This window comes from Mus musculus, chromosome 12 (assembly GCF_000001635.26).
Source record: "Mus musculus strain C57BL/6J chromosome 12, GRCm38.p6 C57BL/6J".
In the NCBI taxonomy this organism is placed as follows: Eukaryota; Metazoa; Chordata; class Mammalia; order Rodentia; family Muridae; genus Mus; species Mus musculus.
In genome coordinates, this window is record NC_000078.6 from 40,223,201 (window position 1) to 40,248,526 (window position 25,326).

The 25,326-nt window shown below is 42.8% G+C and overlaps 2 long non-coding RNA genes across 3 annotated transcripts; one reads left to right on the top strand and one right to left on the bottom strand.

The window, feature by feature from the left end:
* The first annotated feature begins 163 nt into the window (after positions 1-163).
* Gm7008 (predicted gene 7008) lies at positions 164-5,983 on the top strand. Its single transcript, NR_045157.1, has 3 exons — positions 164-353; positions 1,469-1,522; positions 5,827-5,983. It is a non-coding gene; the product is annotated as a predicted gene 7008 (long non-coding RNA).
* An 11,047-nt stretch (positions 5,984-17,030) lies between these two features.
* On the bottom strand, positions 17,031-24,936 carry Gm40403. 2 transcript variants are annotated; one of them, XR_872696.1, is made up of 3 exons: positions 24,755-24,936; positions 24,600-24,663; positions 17,031-17,448 (listed from the first exon to the last, which is right to left on the bottom strand). It is a non-coding gene; the product is annotated as a predicted gene, 40403 (long non-coding RNA). The 2 variants fall into 2 exon arrangements; XR_872695.1 differs by lacking the exon at positions 17,031-17,448 and adding an exon at positions 23,076-23,526 and having other exon boundaries at positions 24,755-24,935.
* Positions 24,937-25,326: the final 390 nt, after the last annotated feature.

Here is a 25,326-nt window from a genome sequence, read left to right on the forward strand (position 1 = left end):
CGACGCCTTAAGTAGCCAGACGGCGGCTTGTCGTCACCATGCGTGGGCGGGCCTCCATCGCTCGCTGGCCAATCGCTGCAGATCTCCCCACCGCGGCGTCCACTGGGGCGGTGCCTGCATTCGGACTCCCATTCCCAGAGCCTCAGTCTGCCCTCGGTGCCTGGGCTGCTATGCCTTAGGGCCGCGTGGAGCTTTGGGAGATGTAGTTAGCGAGAGGGCGCGGCCTTCTCCGGGCTCCTCCCAGTCCGATTGCGTCGTGACCTCGTCCCAACGAGGCGTCCGCCCTGGAATTCACCCGGGTAGTCACCGCGATGAGCCATGCGGCAGTTATGCAGCTTGATGAACGTCAGCTTGTAAGATCACGTGTAACAACCTTTCCCCTGCTAATATGAGGCCCCTGTCCAAGCACAACCATACCCTCCTGTGGGTTTAGGGACGTGGGCTCCCCACCCTCCAAAAAAAGTATGCTTTCAGCTACTTCAACTTGTATTGTTCGTGGACCTCATATTCTAGACTAATATCTCAAATAACGAGACTGATGATTCAGTCTCAGATTTTCTTACAAAGATGTGACCTTGATTCCACCTGCCAGTTTGGAGGTCAGTTTGGGATAAGAGTTTATGAGAAGTTCGCAGCTGGCAAAACATACATGAGTTATATCAACAGTCGCAAAGGGGTTTATTTTCTCAAGGTGCTCCCGTTGATCTGTTTTCCGTGTCGCAACACCCAGTCCTGTTTTCAGGAGCTGCTAGTAGGTTCCTATACTGTCCATATGACAGAACAAACTCACTGACTCGTGCAAGTGACTCACTCTGCACTCCACCTCTCACCTCGGCTTCATTCTATTTCAAGTGATGATAGTAAGTCTTTCTCCGTCTTAATGTCCCTCTTGTACCTTAAGCCAACTTAAATTTTTCTCTCCTTTTCTTTACTGCCATATTCTTAATAGTTAATATATTATCTTCCCCCATATTCTGTAATTTATTCACCGTAATTTATTCAGTTTGTTCATAGTGCCCCCCCCCCAGCAATTGATTTTAAAATGAAACTCAGGGCTGTATCTTGATCTCTAGCCATACATAGCTTCAGTTCATACCAGGTCACCCATTTCAATGTTTCATGCCCAGGAAGGCTGATTATTTACTCAAGTGTCTTGTTTGACTAATCCACCTATGTTTATAGTTGTTCCAGAACCTCACAGACTGCCAGTCCTCCTAACCTAGCCTCTCTCACTGCTTTCTAGATATCTTGTTCTTCTCCTGAACTCAACTGGTCTTCGTTTCCAGTACAGGGCTCTTTTTGTTACTTTGACTTCATTGTTCATGAATGCCCTAACCCACCCCCCATCTTCATCTTAAGAATTATCTCTGTCTATCAAGACCAGCTCAAACACTATCACCTTCACGAAGCTTCGTCCTCACAAGTCTTTGACTTGGTAACGCTCTGCTGCCACTCTCTGTTCCTACAGATCGATCACAGATGGACTGTTCACAAAGATTCGATTGGAAGAGCAACGTTCAAGGTTTGCTTTACTCTGTGTTCTCTTGAAGAACAAGTAAACTGCACAGAGCATGGCTACCAAACTGGGACGCAGACATGGACACAGGCCCCCACTGAGTCCCTTGTGTCTGGACAGGCACACCTGAAATCTGACATGAAGTGAGGGTTCTCAGTAGGTGAGGCAAAGAGCTATACATGTTGACACACCTTATAACCACAAGCTTAATTCTCAAGATAAGTTGATATACAGAACAGTAACTTGCTACTCTGTGAACCCCATCACCCAGGTGTAATAGCGTCTAGACTTTGAAAATGATGCCTTACCAGAGTTTGCGATGGGTGTGTTCTTTTTGTATCCACTCATGTGTACACAGGGGCTTTTCTTGGACAGCCTGTTCAGAGCCTACCATATCATACAGTGCTTCTTTTACATTCATTTGTGAACACTTCTATCATGTCATGAAATTATCCACTTCCTCAAGACAAAAATCCCTGTTTGCATCATCTCTCTATTCCTTATGGCAAATAAATAAATATTAAAAAAGCTCGCAATTTATGTTCACAACTTAAACTCTAGAAATTACAAATCACCATCCGTGTGCGTGAGCTTTTTAGAGATAGCAGAAGTGTTAACCTTGTGTTCCACGTTGTCCAGCTGAACTTTGATTTAATGAACCTTAATGAGCTGGCAGTCATCCGTTTCCCAGAATCCTCTGGTCCAGGTTTTCACTTAGGACCACCAAATGCTCAAGGACTGATACCCAGCCAGCAGAGGGCACCTTCTGCTGATTTCCCCTGCTGCCTGTTTTCAGTTGTTTTGACTGAATTTCTTCTCTAAAACCTCATTCTGCCCACTGAACTCCTTCTATAGTTCACACGAGATAGATGGGGGGCGGGGGGTGGGGGAGGGAGAGAGAGAGAGAGAGAGAGAGAGAGAGAGAGAGAGAGAATATTTCAGTAACGAAGCTAGAAAAAAAATATGATTTTTTTTTTTGACCACTTCCAACTTGAATTTCCTTGGGCATCACGATATTAAAACCACACAGATAGACCTTGGGGTCAGAGTTCATCTCCAGCAGAGCAGTGCCTATGAGATGCCCAACATAATAATACTTGTCCAACGTTAGATACCTCAAGCTGAACATAGATTTGTACTTATACACAGCTGGCCTAGGAAGAGGTCCAGTTCTCCCAGAGCTCCAGGCTTGCTTTACCTTTTTATCTCGAAGAACAGCCATCCCAGCGACTTCTATCTACATTTTATTGGCAAAAATTGTGACATTCTATGACTTCGGATTGCAGGAGTTTACAAGACAAATGCCTGTGCTATGTCAGACAAATCTGAGGGTGTAAATAAAAGATAGGAGGAAGGCAACTGAGGAATGTCCATCTTATAAACCATGAGGCAAAGTTCTCCATGTTCTACTGTTTAAGATCTTTTGCCATCTGGACATTATTCACTGCCTCTTATCTCTTAGTCATGGTGACATATGCTTTCATAAAACCTCCTGTGTGATAGGTAATGCCATAATAGAAAAACTACTCAAATGTTGCACAAAATAAGTTATTTTAGTCAGAATTGTGCATACTTGAAAAGAATTTTCACCTTCCATGGGGTCTCTGTTGGACACTTTACAAAATGTAGCACACATATATTCCTTGACAGCATAAACATGAGAGGGTTTTTTTTTTTTTTTTTTGGAATGGCTTTAATTATAGCTCCTTGAGATTCTTTGCATACTAATAAGTAGAAATGTTTCCTTGCTCCAACATCATATGGTGGGATCTAGCTCTTTTTTTTTAGATTTGTTTATTTATTTAGTTATTTCATGTATGTGAGTACACTGTCACTGTCTTCAGACACACCAGAAGAGAGCATCAGATCTCCGTTATAGATGGTTGTAAGAATTGAACACAGGACCTCTGGAAGTCACTGCTCTTAACTGCTGAGCCATCTCTCCAGCCCGGGATCTAGCTCTTAAAAAACAGATTTTATTTTTATTTTCTTTCTTTCTTTCTTTGTGTGTGTGTGTGTGTGTGTGTGTGTGTGTGTTTTACATGTTGTGGGTGCCTGAAGAGACCAGAAGAGGTTGTCAGATTACTAAGTTACGAGCTGCCAGACATGGGTGCTGGAAACTGAACTCTGGTCCTCTGTAAGAACAAGCAAGCACTCCTAAACACGAAACCATCTCTTCAGGCTCACAGGGCTTATGACTTGGGCCTCACACAGGAATGACATACAACTGCCCATCACTCCAGCCCCCTGTAATTCAGCCCTATTGGTCATCTTTACCGACTTAAAGCCACAAACTGGATTCTCTGCTTAAGCCTTGTGCAATAATAGCTCCTGTCTGCCTGCTGTAATCATCCTGAGCTGCCCACAGCTGCCCTTCAGATCTCAGCTGAAATGACGCCTCCCAGAAGAAATCTTCCCACTCTCCCTCCAAAAGGAGCAGCCATGCTCCCCACCCCAACCCGTACCACTCAGACTAACGTATTCAACCAAAGTGCCTCTCAGTGCCTCTCAATTCAGTTTTCTCTCTCCACTTATTAGAATGTTGGAAAAGATAAAATCCTGTTGTTTAACACAGGGTCTTGCTTTACAGCCCGGAAAGGCCTAGATTTTGCAGAGTAACCCAGACTCAACATGTTTGTAACCCTGCTTCCCCGGCACTGGCCTTCTGTCATTCGGCTTAAGAGAGCCCATTTTGTTCAGTACTGAGACAGTCTATGGAACTTAGTACATCTTTAGTTAATCTGACTGCATAGATAAGGAAATAATTGAACATCACCTCTTTGTCTAGAACATCACCCACAATCTCTCCTTCATCTGTTAAGTCATAGCCTTTGCCCCCATCCCAGCTTATCTGATTAAATATCTTCAGTTTTCTCACATGTGCTCTGGAATATTAATTATATACACTGTAATTTTTTATTGTTTATCTCCACATCAGAGATAAGGTCCTTGTGTATAAAGCCAAGTTGATAATTTCTATAGCCCACACCAGGTCTTTACAGATACATACATACAACTTTGTGTCAGTAAGGAAAAAAAGATGGCAGACTTGAAGATTGATAATTGGTAGGAATTTACCTCCTGCCGAACCCTCCATCAAGGAAAGGGGGATGGTCATAGTGCATGCACATGCTTGTTATAATGAATACCTAGGTGAGTGTACTATGTGTCTGAATGGTTTCCTCAACAGCAAAGGAACAGGTGGACGTGGAACTTAAAATAAACCAAAAGTCCACAGTGTTGGCCTGAAAAGATGGTTCAGACAGAAGAGTGCTTGCCACACTAATACAGGGCCCTGAATTTCTTTCTCAGAACCCACATTTTAAGGCGGGGGAGTCAAAGGTGGCGGTGCTCTTGACTCAAGGCTAAAGATGCAGAGAGAGGCAGAGCCCTGGGCCTCGGTGGCCAACCAATGCTAACTTACTTGACAAGTTTGAGTCCAGTAAAAGACTTGTTTCAAAAGTAAAACAGACATGTGGCTCCTGAGGAATGACAACCAAAGCTGTCCTCTGGCTTTCATGTGTGTACACACATACGCACATGCACACACACACACACATACAGAAGTTATTCACACATCTTGTGTAATTCTTACAACAACCGAATTGAAGCACGTTTAGTTTTACCCATCTTATAGAAGAAAAAGAAATGGGCTCACAGGGGGTTTCCAGCTTCCCCAAAGTCATTTCATCAAGACACCACTGGGAAATGATGAGGCTACACCTAACTCCCTGGGCCACCTGCTTCCAAGGTTGTGGCTGGCCAAGCTTTGCCACATGGGAAGCTGATTGCATCAGAGTCATGCCTTATGTATGCAGTCCTCCTGCAAAGGTTCATTGGGGCAACATCTCCCTTGTAGGACCTTCTGTTCAGTGGTCTTTGACTTCCAATGCCATTTGACAGTCCCTATTGGTGACTAATGATTTCATTGCAAATTTAGATCACTCAGATTAGCTCTTAATGTTATAGCATAACTTCATTATCAAAGAATATTATTCAAACAAGTTTTAAGTGAAATGCCACCTGTAATCTTCTAGGTTGTATGGTTTTCTTAATATGTTTGCAATTTCTGTCTCATTGCCAAGAATGGGGATAATGCAGTGTGCTAATAAATATGAGATTCCTGGTAAGCTTAAGAATGAGCATGCTGGCAAATTTAGTTAAAACCCTCCTATCCTTAATATAGCATAGGAAACCTTGGGGATGGTTTTAGTTTCGAAGTTGCATACTTTCTCTAATAAAATTTCCAACAAAAGACTTAAGAATAATGTTTAAGTCTCCGCTAATACAAGAATGTTTCTCTCACACAGTTGCAGTATTGTCAATAAACAGGGAGACTGTGTTTGAAGAGTACTGTGTCCCATTACTACTGAACAGCAAATCAATACCCATGACCTCGTACTGGAAAAGCGTTTCCATGGTAACAGCACACATGGAAATTATTCTTTAACAATTAAAGAATGTCATTAGATGTTTTTGTTTGGCTGACTTTTGATGTTTCATACCAAACATAATGGAAACCAACTTCTTTATTGAGCTCCTCATCCTACTTCCTGCAGCCATCTCTCTTCTCCAGCATGGCCTATGTGGTACGTACCACTAGTCACTAGCTAAGCCATGAGAAAACTGAAGTTGAAAAAGACTTGAGAGTTGATCTACTTCAAATTCCTCACCCAGGAAATGCTCTCATAGCACAATTACGATCTAGCACCATAGCTGTAGCTAGACAGTGGCGGCATACGCCTTTAATCTCAGCACTCAGGAGGCAGAGGCAAGTAGATCTCTGAGTTTAGGGCCAACCTGGTCTACAGAGTGAGTTTCAAGAGATCAAGCCAGAGCTAACAGAGAAATTCTGTCCTCAAAACAAAACAAAACAAAAAAACAAACAAACAAGCAAACCAAAGACTTAGAACTGTGTTAGAACTTAAGATGAAAGAGATGAAGGGAGCTAGGTATTAGGCCCCATGTCGTACAAAGAATATACAACACGAGGCACCCATGGCTGGCCTTCCCTCTCAGTACTTTTCTCTCCTGACAAGCTTCTACCACCGATTCTCAGGACAAAACCAAAGAGATCTACATCTACACCAGAGATCCAGTGTGTTCTGAGCAGGTCACCCTAGCCCTGAGTGCTTCCATTTCCTTGTGTGAAAAAAAAAAATGAGTCAATAATCCCTGCTCCATTGTTGTCACTCTATTGTCATAAAACAATGAGATCATCAAAGACGTTGCTACTTGCCAAGGATTCTATGCTTATGGACTAATCTGTGTTTTAAACGAAAGAAAAAAATGATACTCCTGACTGGAGAATTTTAGACTTTGGCCAACAAAGGAAGATCTTTTAGCTAAAAGTTGCTAAGAGAGTTTACCAAGGCCCCCAGTTTACTTCCAAGATTAAACTGAGTCAGCAAGGAGGCCAGCCAGGATCATCCCTACAAACCTCACTGGCGGCTACAGATGGAATCTAGATGGATCGAGACTCAGAAGCCTTATCTATCAGTTATCAGTTTGGTGACGCTCCTGGTAAGTCTTTAGTGGAAGCTGCTTTTCTGTGTTTGTGAATCAGATTCAGAATTAGAATCCCTCTCATTTGAGAAGAGGGGCTGCCTTCTGCCTACTATAGACATGGCAGAACATAAATGCAAGTTTCCAGGGGGAGAGGATTGAGACAGGGTTGTAGAGTTACAGACCTAAAGGAAGGCCCGAGCTACCAGTGTTTCCCTCTTACAGGTGGCAAGGCTGTCAGAGTACACGTAACTTTGCTGTAAAGGTCAGAGGACATCTTTGAGCTAAAGCTCTTTCTTCATGCTGAAGTCAGGTCATGTCAGTCTTTATTATAAAGCCAGAATGGAAGCCAGTGTTTTTTTTTAAGCATTTCTGTTTTTCTTGATCTTGTCTCCCAGGAAACTGGTGACCCTCAGGTATGACTTACAAAGCCTGTCTTTTACTCTCAGCTGAAAGGCAGTAGGAAGTAGGAACAGATTGGCAGCAACTGGGAGGCAGTTTGGCAATGAAAATGAGTGAGCTGCCAAATTTGAACTTTAACAATATTTATTGTGAAGGAGTCCAGTTAAGAGAATTCTAAAGATACTGAAAACTTACATCAAACAAAACTATTGTATTTGTCACACTGAAGCACTTAGTTTTAGTTGGTTTTTTGTTTTGTTTTGTTTTCTGTTGCTGTGATAGAGCATTGAGCAAAAGCTACTTAGGGGAGGAAATTTTATTTCAGCTTACAGGTTACAGCCCTCTTTGGAATAGTCAAAGAAGGAACTCAAATAGGAACTTGAAGCAGAAATCATGGAAGAATGCTGTTCACTGGCTCACTCACAGGCTCATTCTCAGCCTTCAGCTTTCTTAAAATAATCCAGGACCACCTGCCAAGGGAATGGTGCCACCCATAGTGGGCTGGGAAGATACTGATGATTGCCCACCCCAGATCCACATTATCTCCATTTCTGTTCTCAGAATTCTAATGTTCTTCAGATAGCCAACTTCCCTTAGGGAGTCAAGTGCTTCCTAGGAGTTAGGGTATGACTGATCCCATGACTAATCCCTCATACTAATTCCTGGTTGGCTAAGCTTGGCTACACAACACAATTCTAGCCAATGGTTTATTAGCGTTGGCTACACAACACAATTCTAGCCAATGGTTTATGAGACATAGGGAAAGTAATTGTCAAGAAAAAGATAGTCATGTCTTTCTCTGAGTATTGTCACTTGCAACCATAGGACAAGCAAATCTAACACATAATGTCAAAAGACAACAGCAAAAGAACCTGGGTGAGGTTCTATAGTCACTTAACTGGCACCGCCCAACACCTCTAGACACATTAGTAGTAAATACTTCAACTATTTAGCCAAATATTTTTCAGTGTTAATGTCTATGACTTGGGGCTGAAAACATCCTAACCAATTCTGTTATATCTAACCATCTCCTTTAAATGATGATAACATTTGGCAGTGTCTAGCATTCTCAATGTCTACAGCAATGAGTGGAGTAAAAATAATCACTCAACTCTTCCTTTACCTCCCTTAAAAGCCCCATATGTTTCAAGAAAGAAAATGTCTTTGAATTCCTCACTCCTGTCATCTGCTGTTTTGTACGTAGAATGTACCAACATAGGGCTACTGCCCACTTTCTGCCGCCTCCACAGACTTCTGTCCAAGGACACCCTGTTAAAACTCTCTATTTGGAGTGTTTCCTTCCCTCCACACCCTCTCTTATCATGTATGACTGTTTTTAAGGGACTTTTTCCCTACCCTCTTCTTTTTTTCTCTATCCTTAGTGTTCCTCATTAACAGTTTTCCTTTCTTTTCTTGACCATAACAGGACTCCTCCTTATTGTTTGTTGTTCCTAATTGGCAAGATTCTTTTCTTAACTGAAACATCTTCCAATAGGAGAAATCGAGTTTTCTCAGTGGTATTTCAGTTGGCTAACTTTGCTCATGATTCATGAATGGCTTTGTTTCCTTCTAAAGCAGACTGCTGTGGTAGGTAAGTAATGGTACCTTCTCTATAAACAAACACTGAGAAAATGAAGTGAAAGCCACTCTCCCAACTATAGTTATCTAACAAGGGTATGACTGTTATCTCTTTGAAGGCTGTTTCTTTATTCTCTTTATTTTCATAGCTTATTCTGAGTTATGGGGATGCAGGAAGTATCTTCTAGCCACAGTTATTTCCACTTATGTATCTATCCAAACCAGTTTTCCTTTGTCTCCTGGTTCTGCTTCTCAAAATGCAGTTAAGAAGCCTTAGGCTGATCAAGTAACTCTAGTGAGTCAGCAACTTCTATACTTTTATTGTTTCCTTAAATGCTCATGGCAATATCTTCTTACCCTTGTTCTCCATGTCCGACATCTTTACCTTAATCCACCCTCTTCCACCTCCAAAAGTGTAGTTTTACAATACCATTTCACACCATATAAATTAAAATATCTGTCTACATGTCTGCTTTTATAAATAAAGTAGTATTTATACTTCACCAGTATGATGGTTTGTATATTCTTGGACCAAGGAGTGGTACCATTTGGAGGTGTGGCCCTGTTGGAATAGGTGTGACCTGGTTGGAGTAGGTGTGTCACTGTGGGTGTGAGCCTAATACTCTCACCCTAGTTGCCTGGAAGTCAGTCTTCCAAGGCTCCTGCCTTGATTATAATGGACTGAACCTCTAAACCTGTAAGCCAGCCCCAATTAAATGTTGTCCTTTATAAGACTTGGTCATGGTGTCTGTTCATAGCAGTAAAACCCTAACTAAGACAACCAACTTCACTGTTTTCTTTCTTATGATATTATTCAGGTTTTTATATATTTGGCCTCATTTAAGATGGAATCAATAGTTGTATTCAGACATATTATTGAAATACAAACAACTAACAGTTTGAAATTCTTCAGATATGACATAAATAACACAATTTTTAGTTTTGATACTAATACCAAATTCCAAAACCCATGTTCCAATATTTATTTATATCGCACCAATTCCCTAAATTCAACTGGAAAATGTTACTAATTTATTTTTGTTTACTTGATTTTGGGTTCTTTGTACTGAATTTTATAAGATTTCAGCACTGGGCGAAAAAGTATATATCCTTTACACTCTTTTTTTTTTTTTTTCATTGAATGTTTGGGTTACTACTTGGTTGCTAATTCTTCACTGGCTTCTACCCATGTTGTAGTAGTTTGAATATTTGAATAGGAATGGCCTCCATTGGCTCATGGATCTGAATGTTTGGTCATCAGGGAGTCACACTATTAGGAGGTGTGGCCTTGTTGAAGTGGGTGTAGCCTTGTTAAACAAAGTATATTACTGGGGGTGGACTTTGAGGTTTGAAATGTTCAAGTCTCTCTCCCTCCCTCCCTTCCTCCCTCCCTCCCTCCCTCCCCCCTCCCCCCCCTCTCTCTCCTACTGATCTGGATGTAGAACTAGCAGATCTCCAGCACCATGTCTGCCAGAGTGCTGCCATGCTTCCTACCACGATGATACTGTACTAAACTTCTGAAACTGTAAGCAAGCCCCAATTAAATATTTTGTTTTGTTTTTTTCCTTTTTTCTTTTTTGCATTTTTTTTTTTTTTGAGACAGGGTTTCTCTGTGTAGCCCTGGCTGTCCTGGAACTCACTCTGTAGACCAGGCTGGCCTCAAACTCAGAAATCCACCTGTCTTTGCCTCCCAAGTGCTGGGATTAAAGTCGTGCGTCACTACTGTCCGGCTAAATATTTTCTTTATGAGTCATGGTGTCTCTTCACTGCAATAGAACACTGACTAAGGCATCTATAGAGCAATAAGACACCTACAGGGTAAAACACTTTTTAGCATGATCTGGCTTTTATGCACCTACTCATCTTCCTGCTTTCCTATACTCCAGCTAAGCAAGATCACTTGAAGTTCCCCATGCAGACATTGTCTTGAGCAAAGAGGGTCTTTCCAGGGCTCTTCTCCAAACCTAGTGAGCATTTGTTCTAGTTTGCTTCTTCGTTGCTGTGAGAAATACTGACCAAAGGTTACTTGAGGAGGAAAAGACTTGTTTGGCTTGCAGGTTGCAGTTGATTATCAGGGGAATATCAAGCCAGGAGCCCAAGTACAACAGGAACCTGGAGGCAGGAACTAAAGCAGAGACCATGGAACACTGACCACATGATCCCTATGGCTTGCTGAATTTGCTTTTACATACAGCCCATGACTACCTGTCTAGAGTTGCTACTGCCCTCATTGGGCTGGACCCCTTAATTTCAACCATTAATCAAAATAAACAAAACAAAACACAGACAAAAACAAAGCAAAAAAAACAAAAAAACAAAAAAAACAAAAAACCAAAACCCTCACAGATATGCCCACAGGCAAATCTGAAGAATACAGTTCTTTGATTAAGGTTCCATCTTCCCAGTGACTCTAATTTGTATCAAGTTGACAAAAAAACAACCATCAAAGTTATCGCTTTATAAAACAGACCTCAATCAATCTTTTTTCCATTAAAGTCTTTCTTGGCCCTTTTGGCCCTTTTATCTGTAGCTATTGTGGTGGCTGAATAAGATGGCCTCCACAGACTCACATGTTTGAATGCTTAGCCATCTCATCATTGGGAGTTGCACTACTAGAGAGGGACTAAAAGATGTGGTCTTGTTGGTGATAGGTGCCCAAGCCAAGCCCAGGGTCTCTTTCTCTTCCTGCTTCCTTTGGACCTGTATATAGAACTCCCAGCTACCTCTCCAACACCATACTTCCTGCCGTGATTAAGAAAGGACTAAACTCCTGAAATTCTTAAGTAAGCCCCCAATTAAATGCTATAAAACACCAACTAAGACAGTCATCCAGTCTAAAAATGCATAATCTATAAGGAACACTTAAGTGGAATTTTCTGGTTATGTCATGTGATGCAGACTCAGGTGATATTTTACTTATACAAGATCCATGAGAGGATACGTGATGTTTGGAGAGAGTATAAATAGGACTCAATGGACAGTGATTGAGTGTTTGCATGTCTAGCCTTTCAACATTTCATTGGTCTGGAGTCTTTGCTGATCTTCACTTTGTTGAGAGAGGTATGGCAGAGAACTCCTGGTGTCCCAGTTGCTCCCTCTGACTTTTGCTGATTCAGTGGAGGTCTGGCTGTTTCTGCTGGTTTGTGCCACTGCTGCTGATTTATGTTTGGTATCCAGACACTACTGAAGTGGACTGCTGGTATCCTGACAATGGAGATTGGAATCACCCACCAAAGAACTACTTCTAAGGGTTGGAGAGATGGCTCAGAGGTTAAAAGCACTGACTGCTCTTCCACAGGTCCTGAGTTCAATTCCCAGCAACCACATATTACCTCACAACCATCTGTAATGGGATCTGATGCTCTCTCCTGGTGTGTCTGAAGACAGTGACAGTGTATTCACATATGTAAAATAAATAAATATTTATAAAAAAGAACTACTTCTAAATAGCCACATTCCCTTGTCCTATTTACCATCTTTTCTCCCCTACCTTTGGACAGTGGGCTAGAATGGGGATGGAAGGATTTGAGAAACCCTTGTCAAACATATGTTTTGAAAAATCTAAGCCTACAGAATACTTTGCTGTTATTATACTACCATGCAGGAGACAATAGTATGTCCATGGCTGCTTTTTAGCTAGAACACACTTCTCCCTCCCTCCTTCCTTCCTTTTGCATCTTCTATGGAGCCTGGCTACCTATAATTGAACATAGGGTACCAGTGCCCTGCCTTATGCTGCCTCATCTCAACCTCCCGCTCCAGTGATGATAACAGACAAGACATTCAGAAATTATTTGGTCAACGAATAAAATGTTAATAACTATTTTTCAATTAGCACTGCATAAGGTAAAAATTCTGCCATCCATTTAGTATCAATAGTGAATATTCTCAACATACAAATCTTCCCTGTTGCTTTGAATAGTAAAGCAAAATACTTGGTGGTGTGCCTTGGTGATCACATCCTGTATGTGTTGCATTAAGCTTTTAGTCACCATTAAGACCATTAAAACATCTTCTTTGATCAAACACTCCCATTTTACACACACACACACACACACACACACACACACACACACACCCTTCTGCCTCAGTTTTGGATTGGTAAATTCCAATTCAGTTTGTGTCCAGTGAACTTTCCAATAAAGCATTGTTCCTTAAAGATGATATTCAGCCAGCAGGAAATAGATGCTCAACATGACAGTTTCATGACATAAACTGTGAAACTGCAGACAGCCTCTGGCTAATGATGGTACCCATGTTGTACAGAGGAACACTGGCTGGTTTAATGAGGGAACCATATCCAGGCTCCCTCTGCTTGTAATGACTCATTGCCCTGGGAATCTTCACTTTCTGTAAGGATAAGCCCTGGAGGGTCTGATCATGATGGTCTCTATGAGAACTCTGAAGCTTTCAGAGGTGCTGTGGGCCTGCTGGAGGTTACCTGTGGGATGTGATTTTGAGGAAGCTTTGTGGAAAGGCAATGCTCCTGCTACCACTCATTAAAATCCCAAGTGAATTATTGCCAATAAGGTGTTTGTGTGTCCACCATTAACCCAGACTAGCAAGAGCATCTTGTGATGAATAAAACAGCATCTCAAAGGAGCCAGGTCAAGGTGGTATGTGTAACTCCTCAGAAGCTGTTAAATAAAACAGGATGAATCAAAAAGAAAGACTGCCATGGTATGTTGCAGGCTCTCTATCCATCCACCATCCAAAACGCTTGGGACAGAAATATTTCAGGTATGGAATTTCAGGGTTTTCAGATTTGGAACTATTTGTACACATACTGTCTGAACAATCAAAAAGATACATTGATCCAGAATCCAAGGATTTGGGATTTGGGGCTTGGGAATTCTCAACCCATATACACTATGCCAGTAATAAAGACTCAGGTTGGGGGTCAAATTATGACTAACCATTTCCATCTCTAGCTATATGCATAGTGTTAGGTTTTGGTTTTTCATAAGTTATTTCTGTTATTTTTCTACCATTTTGTAACATAGTAGGTGCATGTAAGCTAGGTCTAAAATACCCCTGTGGTGGTTTGACTGAGAATGGCCTACATAGTTTTGTGTATTTGAATGCTCGGTCATCAGGGAGTTGGTCCTACTTGAGAGGGCTTAGGAGGTATAGACTTGTTGAAGAAGTGTATCACTGAGCGGGTGCGGCTTTGAGGTTTCAAAACCCCAAGTCCATCCCAGTGTCTCTCTCTTCCTACTACCTGTGGGTCTGGATATAGATCTCTTAGCTAATTCTAAGTACCACGTCTGCCTGCCTACTGCCATTCTCCCACATTAAATTGTAAGCAAGCCTCAATTAAATACTTTATTTTATAATAGTTACTGTGGCTATATTATATCATCACAGCAATAGAACACTGACCAAGACAACCCCCAAATGAAATTTAGATGGTATATGAAGTCACTGAATTTACGATAAAAATATTGTATAGTTAAGTGTTTAAGCTATTTTATTCCAGATCATACTTTAAATAAGTTTTAACAAATAATTTACAGTGATATTATAGTTTCTTGAACTATAGTCAGTGAAAATACAACTATAATCTAACTCTCTAATATTAGTTAAACTTTGAACAGAGCAAAACAGATTTCTCTTACAGATCTATATGCTTAAACAATTTAACATCTCTGAAATTAAAATTCATCATAGTGTGATACCCATTCTCCCACTCAATAAATTTTATATAATGAAGGCATTTGTTGAGCAAAGCAATAGCAACAACAATAAGAAAGATTAAGGAGTAAAATAGCTTTAATTTCCATCTATTGTGTTTCCACTGGAAAACAGGCCATTTCCTACTTGTAAGCAATACCCTGTAGAACCATTCAAAGAAGCCCTTTCCCTTGGCCTCAGTTTTCAAGGATTGCTCACATTAAATCTCCTCTTGACCCCCAGACAGATTGCTTATTCTCCCTGGGCAGCCTTGGGCTGTTCTGTTCAGTACTTTCTTAGGTTTTACTTGCTGTTAAGTTCCTATGGCAAGAGGCCTGTGGATGGTTTGTCCTAGCTACTGTCCCAGGAAGCAGCAATCAAGAGGAAGCAACATGGAGCCTGGGAAGCAGCAATCAAGAGGAAGCAACATGGAGCCTGCAGCTAAGCTGACCAGCATACAGATCTTAGCTTTCCCAGCTACCAGTTCTGTGATCTCGGCAAAGTTATTCAGCCCCCCATGGTCTGATTTACTTATTCATAAGTTGGTGATAATAATGCTAAATGCATAGGACTTGTGTAAGGGTTTAAAATGAGCCATGACAGACAAGCTTGGCAAGATGCAGGCTCCTTAGAAGCAACCGTTACTGTTTTACAGCAGGAACATACATCTGGGAATCCTACCTTCGGATACTTTCTCTAAGGCTCAGCTTCTAAAGGCCATGAAGATGGTGTCTTCTCTGTCTGGTTCACTATTGTGATGTTAGCATCTAACACAGCCTGCCACATAGTTGTTGAATAAATCAAAACACAAACCCTTAAAGCACTAGAATTAAAAGAATTTTAAAAAAAGACAACCACTTAGAGTTATAATGCTTAGTATACAACAAGTGTGTGTGTGTGTGTGTGTGTGTGTGTGTGTAGTTTAGAAGTCGGCCTCTAATATCATCAGGAACCATCCATCTTGTGGTATTGAGACTGGGATTCTCATTGGAACCTGGAGGTTGACAATTAGGCTAGAGTGGCTGGTTAGCAAGCCCCAGGGATCTGCCTGCCTCTGCCTCCCTGGCGCTGGGATTACAGGCACACACAGCCACACTGTCCAATGAGCACTGAACTCAGGGCCTCACGTTCACATGGCAAACCCAACTGACTATCTCCCTAGCACCACAACACTGATTAAAAATCATTTTTTAAAAATATATATAGTATGCATGTGTCTCTGTGTAGGTCTCTATGCATACAAGTGCGGGTGCCCAGGAGAACATCAGCATCAGGTTCCTTGGAGGTACACGCATTTGTTAGGTAGCTGATGTGGGTGCTAGGAACTGAACTTGATGCCTCTGAAAGAGCGCTACCCTCCGCAGCGATCCAATTTTGTAACAAATGGATGTAAAGTAGAATGTTGAAAGCCTCCTGGCATTCTTTCTTCTATAATTACAGAAGGCAACAGAGGACAGGGCTAGTGGCTGTCCTGATGACTAACATCTTCTGGTATTCAAGTGTGCTCATGCTTCCAACACTACTATTACAGGCAGCAAGAGTCACTTGTTGGTTTGGTAAGTATTTATGGAGTACTTAGCGTGGGGGAGGCTCCCAAGTAGAAAAAATTCTTGTGAGCCCAAGCATCGGTGTCACGAAACATGAGGATGCTGCTGTATGAGGTTCACAGCCTCAGATGACTGGGGTCTTCACAGAAACAAGATTCCCAAAAGATCACAATGAGTAGGCAGCATATACAGCACTCCTTTCTGCTCTCTGTTTCAGAGATTACTTCCAGAGCTGTGATTTTCTGGTTCTCCCACTGAATCAGAGTGAACAATCCCCTTTGGTTATAAATGCAGATGGTACAGAAATATATCACATGAAGAGACTGGTCAGTTTCCTCTGATTTGAACCTTTCACAAAATATGCACATATGGAAACATCCCAGTGCACCTCATGGTATCATTTTTCTGTATCAGTTCTAAAAATAAAATGCAATAAATAAAAGCAAACAGGTTATGGAGGTCAGGGCAAGGGAGTTGCCTAGTGGCCTGGATACTTTCCTCCCATCGTTACAACACAAGGAAGGAGGGAAGACACAGGGAAACCAAGGTAGGGAGGCCAAACCAGAGCCTGGTGCCTAACCAGAAATGATCGCACCTCTCCCCTCACCTGGATCCTAGGTGATCTCACGTATAACACGCTCAGTGGATATATATCCTTCCTATTCTCCACCTCGGACAGGACAATGGCCCCACGAGGAGCACGGGAACTACATTTGTCAAAGAGGAAGGTTTGGAGCTGCTTTGCTGAGTTAACTTGAATCTCGTCATCCTACATTTATATGCCGAGATCAAATTCAAAATAGATAATAGGACAGTAGCTACAAGAACGCTATGCATCTTCTTCTCATAATGTCTAATCAGTCACCTCTGAGCCTAGCCTGATGCTTGTTCAGCTCCCTTTCTTGTCCTCCAATGATGGAAACAGTTCACTGGCCACAACAGAGAACAGAGAGCACTGGTAGTTAAAGTAACAACTCGGCTTGAAAAATAATGAGCAGGAAATGTCTTAGGATCAAGCACACCAGAAAGGAAGAAGCAGGCAGGCAGAAAAAGGGAAGATAAGAAAAGACAGTGGGAGAAAGGAAAGATGAAGTCAACAAAATTCCACCCACCTTAAGGATTTACGACATCAAACACTGAGCTGATGGGGTTGTGAGCAATGGTCCTTCCTCCCTCACTGGTCTCCAAGGAACAGCTGTATCAATTAGCTGAAGAGCTGTGTGATGACTTACATAAAAGTCAGACGCTGGAAAAATCTTTAATTTTTGGAGAATCTCATACATGAGTATATTGCTATATCATTTCCAGCCCCCTACCTTCCAACTCCTCCCTGCGTTCCCACCACTGCCCTGAGTCAAATTTATGACTTCTTCTATGATTATTGTTGTTACATGCACACACACACACACACACACACACACACACACACACACGTGTATATAAACTGATGACATGATCACTCTGTGGTATGGTTAAGGGGAAGATTTTTATCGGAGATATGAGAAAGAAGTGTCTGGAAGAGTCCAGAGCAGACAGAGAAAGAAGTACTCTGAACCTGGTCAGAAGATAGCCAGGACCATGTCAAGAGAGGGGGAAATAGCAAGGGGTACAAAATAGAAAAAAACAGTGAGAGGTGCAAGTGTAATAGAGAGACAGGCAGACAGGTACACACCACACACACACGCACGCACACACACACACACACACACACACACACACACACACACACACACACGGTGGTGGCAGGTCATCAGGAGAATGAGTAGCTATTGGGAAAGAAGCCCTGCGAGCTAGAAGGAGCTTAGGGGAGGGGAGGAGGGGAGAAAGGCAGGATGCTAGCATGGTACTTGTGATACTGAGGCAGCCTGGAGGCCAGCATGAGCTCTGGTATGCACATGGTATGCACAAAGGCACCACAGGTAGCCATATGTCCTTTCTGCCAGAGCTAGGAAAATGATTCCTTTGGGTAGATGAAAACCCGGTTTCACAAGTTGCTGAGGAACACTGGCTTTCCTCAGAACCAACCAGAGAGCCTCCTATAGTCCTTTGGAGTTTGAGGAACTGGAGTTTCCTTTAAACCTAACATCATACACACGCACACACATACACATGTGCGTGTGAGTGCAGCCTACTGAGTCCAATTACCAGTATGTACATGTGTTTAGGGCTGACTGCTTAAGGTTGGAAAACCTGTCCGTGGTAATCACTGGAGGAAACTGATTTACCCTCAGTAGCCACTGACTGCTTATAACACTGCCTAGCTCAGAAGCCGGGAAACCTTAGTCAGACACTGTGTCGTGTAAGCAGCTAGGGCTGCTCGGAGGAGGGGAGTAAGAGGTAAAATCCACTGCAAAAAGGTCTGCGTATCTTTGAAATCTTTCTAGTTCCCTTTATCTAGTTTACCTTCTTTGTCCTCTTTCACCTAGCTAACCACCAATAGAACAGAGACAAAAAAAAAAAAAAAGGACGAAAAGTGGCTAAGCATGAATTGCCTTGTTTGTGCCTGGGGCTCATTAGTGAAGATTCTGGACTGAAGAGAATATAATTTAGATTTATAATTAATAATCTTAACAGTATGTAATTTTGCTATTCTTTGTAGTTCTCTTAAGGGAGCAAGGGCCAGACTTCATGCTAAGTGTGACTGAAAGGAAGTTTGGTGTCCCACTAAAGTTCTCCTTCCTGCATGCTTCTGAAAATAAGGACTGAAGTGGTCTACCCCTCACCCCTAGCTTGGGGTTCATGCCCACTCAGGCCTTAGCAGGCACCAGCACTGTCACCTACCCACCCACCTCAGACTCCACCAAGCTTTTCTTTGGACCTTACTCTAGCCACTAACACACAGGATAACACATCCCCAAAGCCACACAGACACTGAAAGACCTGGTATAGGGAAGGGATTAAAGCTAGAGAAAACAGTATTTTCTCTTTTACACACACACACACACACACACACACACACACACACACACACACACACTGCTGCAACTGTTCAGCACTGCTAAGGACAAAATTCATTTTGCTTTCCCTTGGGAAATGAGTTGTTTGTGTTTGGACTTTTTGCCATGAAATCAGGTCTCATGTAGCCTAAGCTGGCCTTGAACCGTCTACATAGTTGAGGATGTTGCTGAACACTTGATCCTCCTGCCTCCAATTCCCAGTTGCTTGTGTCATATGGGTGACATGCGATAGCACATCTGGTTGGAAATGACTTTTTCTTTCTTGAGGGATGATGATGGTTATCCCCCTGTGGGTTGGCTGGTGTCACAAGCCTCACTTTGCCTCTGATCTCTACCAGCAACATGTTACAGGCCTGGAAGTGTGAAGAAGAGCCCCAGGAAAAATCTGGTAGGGGCCTTCACCACAGCACTCACAAGTGTCCTCTGAGGGAAACACGTCCTAACTTTATTTTACTTCTCTAGAACTTTCCCCGTGATAGTACCCGCTCGATATAAAACTGAAGGACTATCAACACACAGCGGAAGAGGCCTCCAGCTTTTGTAACACAAGGCTGAACAGAGCGATGCCTCAGCCCTAAATAAGAGCACTGTGAGAGTGAGACGTTTATTGAGATTACCGAGATAATAAATTGATACGACGAGAACCGTCTTAGTGTGTCTGAATGAGAATCTATCGAAGCAGATGGGGTCTTATGAGGAGAAAAAGCTTAGAAAGTGAAATTAGATTTCTCGTACATGACGGAGCAGCTGCTCAGATAAGAGAAGAACCCTCAGAAGTAATTTATCAGGTAACGATGTCGCTAACAACAATGATGAGGGAATGGGTCAGACCAGCCCTATGACTGCAGATGACAACAGGCTCTATTCCAGATATTGGGACTCCTGAATAATGAATATCCAAAGGCTTATATTCTAAAATGTAAGATGCCTTTGATTCAGCATCAATAAACAGAATTCTGAAGTGTGGTCACATGCCACGGTTAAGGGTGATGTTTGCCCAGTGTCAGATGGATTCTGTGGGAAGGAGACTAGCGAGAGCAGTCACTGCTGATCGATGGCTGGAGGGTCCAGAGAAAATGACCAGCAATCAAGAGAGCTGACGGAACTGCAGCTGTCTGGGGGTCAGGTGCTGATAGTGGAAGAGCTGGGAGTGGGTTTGGCAGGAGTGGATTCAGGTTTTGTGTCTGCAGTTAAGACCAACTGAAACAGGGTTGGGACCACTTTCAGAGAGAAAAAAAATATAGATTTTTAGAAGACAAAAATTTCAGGGCCACTTCTCCAGAGCCTTTGAAAAGGATCATGCAGGAGGCTCAGCTAAGTCTCAACGGTCTCAGAGAACCACCTCATGGGTCAGTCACTGTGACTTTTCTCATTACTGTTGACAACACGCTGGACAAAAGCAACCAAAGGAAGGAGGAGTTTTCTCCTGAGTTAAGAAGGAAGCCAGATCGGGGTGGGGGTGGGGAGTGAGGGGTGAGAAAACGACACATTATGTTAGTAGTCAAGACTCACAGAGTAGGCTGGGCGCTGAGGTCACTTGGTACATGGTTCTTGTTTAGTAACTGTCAGGCGCCCACTCAGCTTACAGGCGGTGCTGCCTGCTTTCAGGATGAGACTTCCCTCCCTCATCAGGTAAATCAGTTGATCTTGGCGAGATCTGACTCACCTAGAGGTGTGTCTCCTTGATGTCAAAGCCAGTTGATTAGACAGCAGAGATTAGACACACCGCAGTAAGAACAAAACCTCCAAGGCTGTTGCGCTCACAGGCTGGCCCTGGGCCAGAGCCCGGGAATGCTCCAGCTTTTGTAACACAAGGCTGAACGGCTTGTTCTTCCGCAGAATGGTGGTAGGCCTTGATTGATCTCCATTTTTTCTCTTTAGCCATTAGGTCTTTTTATTTCCTAAGCATCTCTCAAACTCATTTCCTTTCTTCATCCTTACCGTTAGGACCTGAGACCTGGTGATCACTCCACTTCTAAAACCCTCCAAATTGGTGCCTTTTCCACTCTCCCAGACTTTTTAGAATTATATTCTTCATCCCATGGCTCAGAATACTCCCTCTGCGGGTCTGACTCTATGACAGACACTTCCTAGGGCCTTCTGTGATCTTGCCTTAAACCTGTAGTTTTCAGGATCTGGCTTTAGCCTTTGCAAAGTGCCCAGAAACCTTTGTTAATTCTTTGAAAGTTCTCACATCTAAGTTTCTGCTTTCTGACTTAGACCACTAAAATCCTCCTTTTCCACAGCCCTCTTTATAATACTGCCTTTTCGGGTATGCTGATGGGTAACTTTATGTTTAAAATTTTAAAATCTCTATGCTTAAGGAAGCTATGAAGCAAAATTAGACCTCTAAATGTTAAGTTTTAATGAGGTTTAGTTTTGTTTGTTTGTTTGTTTATTGCTGTTTCTGTTTTCTAAACAAAAGCTTGTAACTTTGTATTCTCTGCCTTTATAAACCCCTGATGGAGGTGGATGGGCCCAGCATTGGCGAATCCCAAGTCCAGGTATAGACCTGGCACCAATATCTGAATAAAAGGCTCTTCTTTGTCGATATTTATTAATGCTCACTCAGACTGGGGAATCTCTGAATGACCCCAGACCCACACATACTGTAGAGGCCTTCTCTAACACCCACCTCTCTACGCTCAAGCCAGGACTTCCTCTGTAACCACACACACAGTACTCCATTGGGGCACTCAATATACCACGTTAAAAGCCCTTGCCTATGGCCGCTTTCCCCTCTCCTATTTCACCCATGCACCTGCAAGCCACATCTCGTTCATTTTTGTATCCCCAGAACTTAGCAGAATATAGGTCCTCACCACATCATTTTGAATGAATAAACAAACAAATGAATGACTGAGCCAGTCACACATAAGCCATCCTCTGTGACCAAACACAGAGGGACAAAAAGCAGAGAACTTAGACCTGGGGTGTACCCAAGTATATAGGTAGATGGAAGAAAGGAAGGCAAATAAATAAATAAATAAATAAATAAATAAATAAATGCAGGCTGCTGAGAATGTTTGCCAGAAAAGTAAGAGGATCCACAAGAATTGCATTGTCATTTTTGCTTTTAATCTGCAAGTTGTTTCTGGAATATATGCAAATTGCTTTTGGAAATGAGGCCCTTGGGATACTTGCTGAGCTGGTGTAATGGAAGGAGTCCCACTATTATACGGGACTTGGAGAGTGGCCCTGGTATCCTCCTCATGCCACCTCTGCTGCCTTGCCATCTGTGGCCAGCACTGATTTCAAACAGCAGTGAAAACAAGAGGAAGAAGGGACAAGCGACTAGCTTTAGGGAAGTCAGAGTTGCCTAAACTCCCAGACACGCCTGCCTCTAGCGTATGATGGTGCCTCTACTTATGTGTCAACACAGCCAAGGAAAACTTGGAAGAGTTTTAGCCACGAAAGGAAGAAAGTACAACTGAAGGGACTCTGGCCAGCTCCAGGGTGGCAAGCATGGCTCCGGCGGGCCTTGCCCTTCTCCCCCATTCCCTCTGCCTTGCTAAAAATCATTAGATTGCATTCTTCAAGCTAACCACCAAGGTCCATTCCCTTAGTTGGCCACTTTCTTCCTCCTAAGGCTGACTACCAAGATCCAGCTATCAAAGTATTGAAGTCGAGCAATCAAAAGACCCCTTGGCTCACCTAATTAACATGCCCAGTTAAAATTAAACACCTCATCCTAACACAGGGTTTCTCCTCATACCTTTATAAGCCTCCATTTGCCCATGGGACACATTTGTTCCCCTCTCTATCCTGAGGCAGTCCTTTGTCCCCGGGGGGGGGGGGGGGTGAAGAGTGAGACAAACACCCCTCCTCCCTCTCCCTAGTTCCCTTCTCTTTCTCCCTCATCCTCTATCTCCTACCTTTGTCCCTCTGGGGCAACTAAATCTCCTTTGTGCTGAGAACTTGGTCTTGGGGGTTCTGAGCCGATACTTTTCCTCTTAACAACCAGAGAGCTAATGTAGAAGGGGGGCAGGGGGATAGTCGTGAAGTAGAATTGGAATCAGAAACCAGGTTTCATGACAGTTATTGGGAACAAACCAGATTAAAGCAGAGCATTCATCAGGTTTAACGGTAGTTTAGGGCTGGTATGGAATTTCGTGGTCAGGATCTTATTTAAAAAAATAAAAATAAGTAAATGAAAGTCATGAAGTTAGAGTGCTAAGTATGAAGAAGTTTAGAACTGCAGAGTGGTTTTGCTTCACTTTGTTTTCCTCAAAGGAAGAATATCTAGTTTGTTTGACAACACCAGCAACAGAGAAAGAGATTCTTTTACATTTGGAGGCGTAAGCCTCCAAATTTTAGTCTTAAATCCAGGATACATCTGCTTACACAGCTGAAAGAAAGGAAAAAGGCAATTTAGAGAGAAAGAAAGCAGGCAGGTTGGGAAATGTAGATAACCCACCAGCTTTGTAAACACTGAAGCTTCCCACCTTGACCTGACTACACCCCCAGCCACGTTCATCTCAGAGCCATTCCTTCCTAGTCTCCAATTGGCAAAGTAAGAGACATCACTTATATAGGAAAGAGTATCAGTCTTCAGGAGAGACTGCCTCAGTCACCCTCGCCTCTCTATTTACACATTCTCAGTGCAGTACATAAAGGTCACTTTCTACATACCTACAGGTAAGGATAAGGAAAGAAGCAATAGCAATCCTTTGCCATCAGTGAGTTTGATTCTGACAACAATGTGTACAGCTGCTAACTTTTGGAAAGCAATGCCCTACCTCTGCCATTGCACTCAGTTACTGTAAATGTCTAACTTCAGAGAGTAAGAGACGGTGGGCACACAGTGTGCTGTATGCTTATCTAGTCTGCAGTATATACCCTCCTGTCTTAAGTGACTGGAAGAATCTAGACCTATAGTAAATCTACAGAATTCAAACTTGGAAAATGGAGGTAATAACACATGTTCACCTTGAGGAGCTATTAGGCGGTCAGTTCTCTTAGTCCTTGAACAATGTAACTGTAGTGGGCACTGAACTATTGCTATGCTAGCTCATGGAAGTAGTCCTAGAGATAGTTTTGTGCTAAAACTATCTTGAGTAAAACTGGTCTCTTCACCAGCTCCAAATTCCTACACAAGGTGCCTCTGAGCTAAAGGTTAACTCCCTGATCATTCAAGTGCTATTATTGCTGGCTTCTGTAAACAGTGCTGGCTTATAGCAGGTGTACTGAGAGCAACTGAGGGTTTTGTTCGTTTATTTGTTTGCCCTTAAAAATAACTAACTGGAGGTCAGGGCTGCTTCCTGATAATCAGCTTGGGACAGTCCCACCAGCGGTTACGAAAGACCCCAATTGAGTTATTCAGCCCATTCGTGGGGGGGTGGGGTTCTCTTCAAATATCACATAACATAACATCACTAAGCCTCCAGTTTCTCATTTGCAAATAGACATGGTAATCCTTACCTTACCGTCAGCTTCGGAGAGGTACGAAAAATGTCCTTGTAAATTGTTCACATTACACTGGCACCTAGGGATCACCAATAAACGGTACTTTATTATGGGTCAAAACTGACAAAAGAAGCTAGCATTAGCCCAAAGTTAAAAAAGTCATAAAGTACCATAAGTGCCATCAAATGCTGCGATGAGCTGCACACATCCCTTCTGGAACAACCTTTTACACCACAGACAGAGAATGTACCAGGAGCCAGAAGGAAAACAGTATGGTTTTGCAGCAGTCACCCTTGATAGGGCCTCCTGGGTTTGGCCTTCATAATAATAGGAAATGCTGAGTCACCCTGCCTCTGGAGAAGGTGGGGCTGTGGCAGGCCTCCCAGAGAGCTGCCCAGGCCCACTCCATCCACTCTGGTCTCCTGACCCACTTAAGGCTGACCTTCTCTTTGTCTCTGCCCTGTTTACGCTTCAGTCTCTCACCCGACTGGTTATTTTCCTGCTCCGAACATGTACCTCCTAGCTCCGTTTCCGAGACTGAACTCAACAGGCAGGTGCCCTTACAGACTCCTGGGAATTTCCATCTTCACAGGAGAGGAGGCCCCCATGCCAACTTCTTTGCTAAGAGCCCTGTTTGGGTTCACAGAAGTGTTAACTGAAAGGGAGGGACAAGTTGAAGACATGTGGGAAGTGGAAATGAATGAAAACCTAAGGGAGAATGAGAAGCCTGCTCCAGAGGATG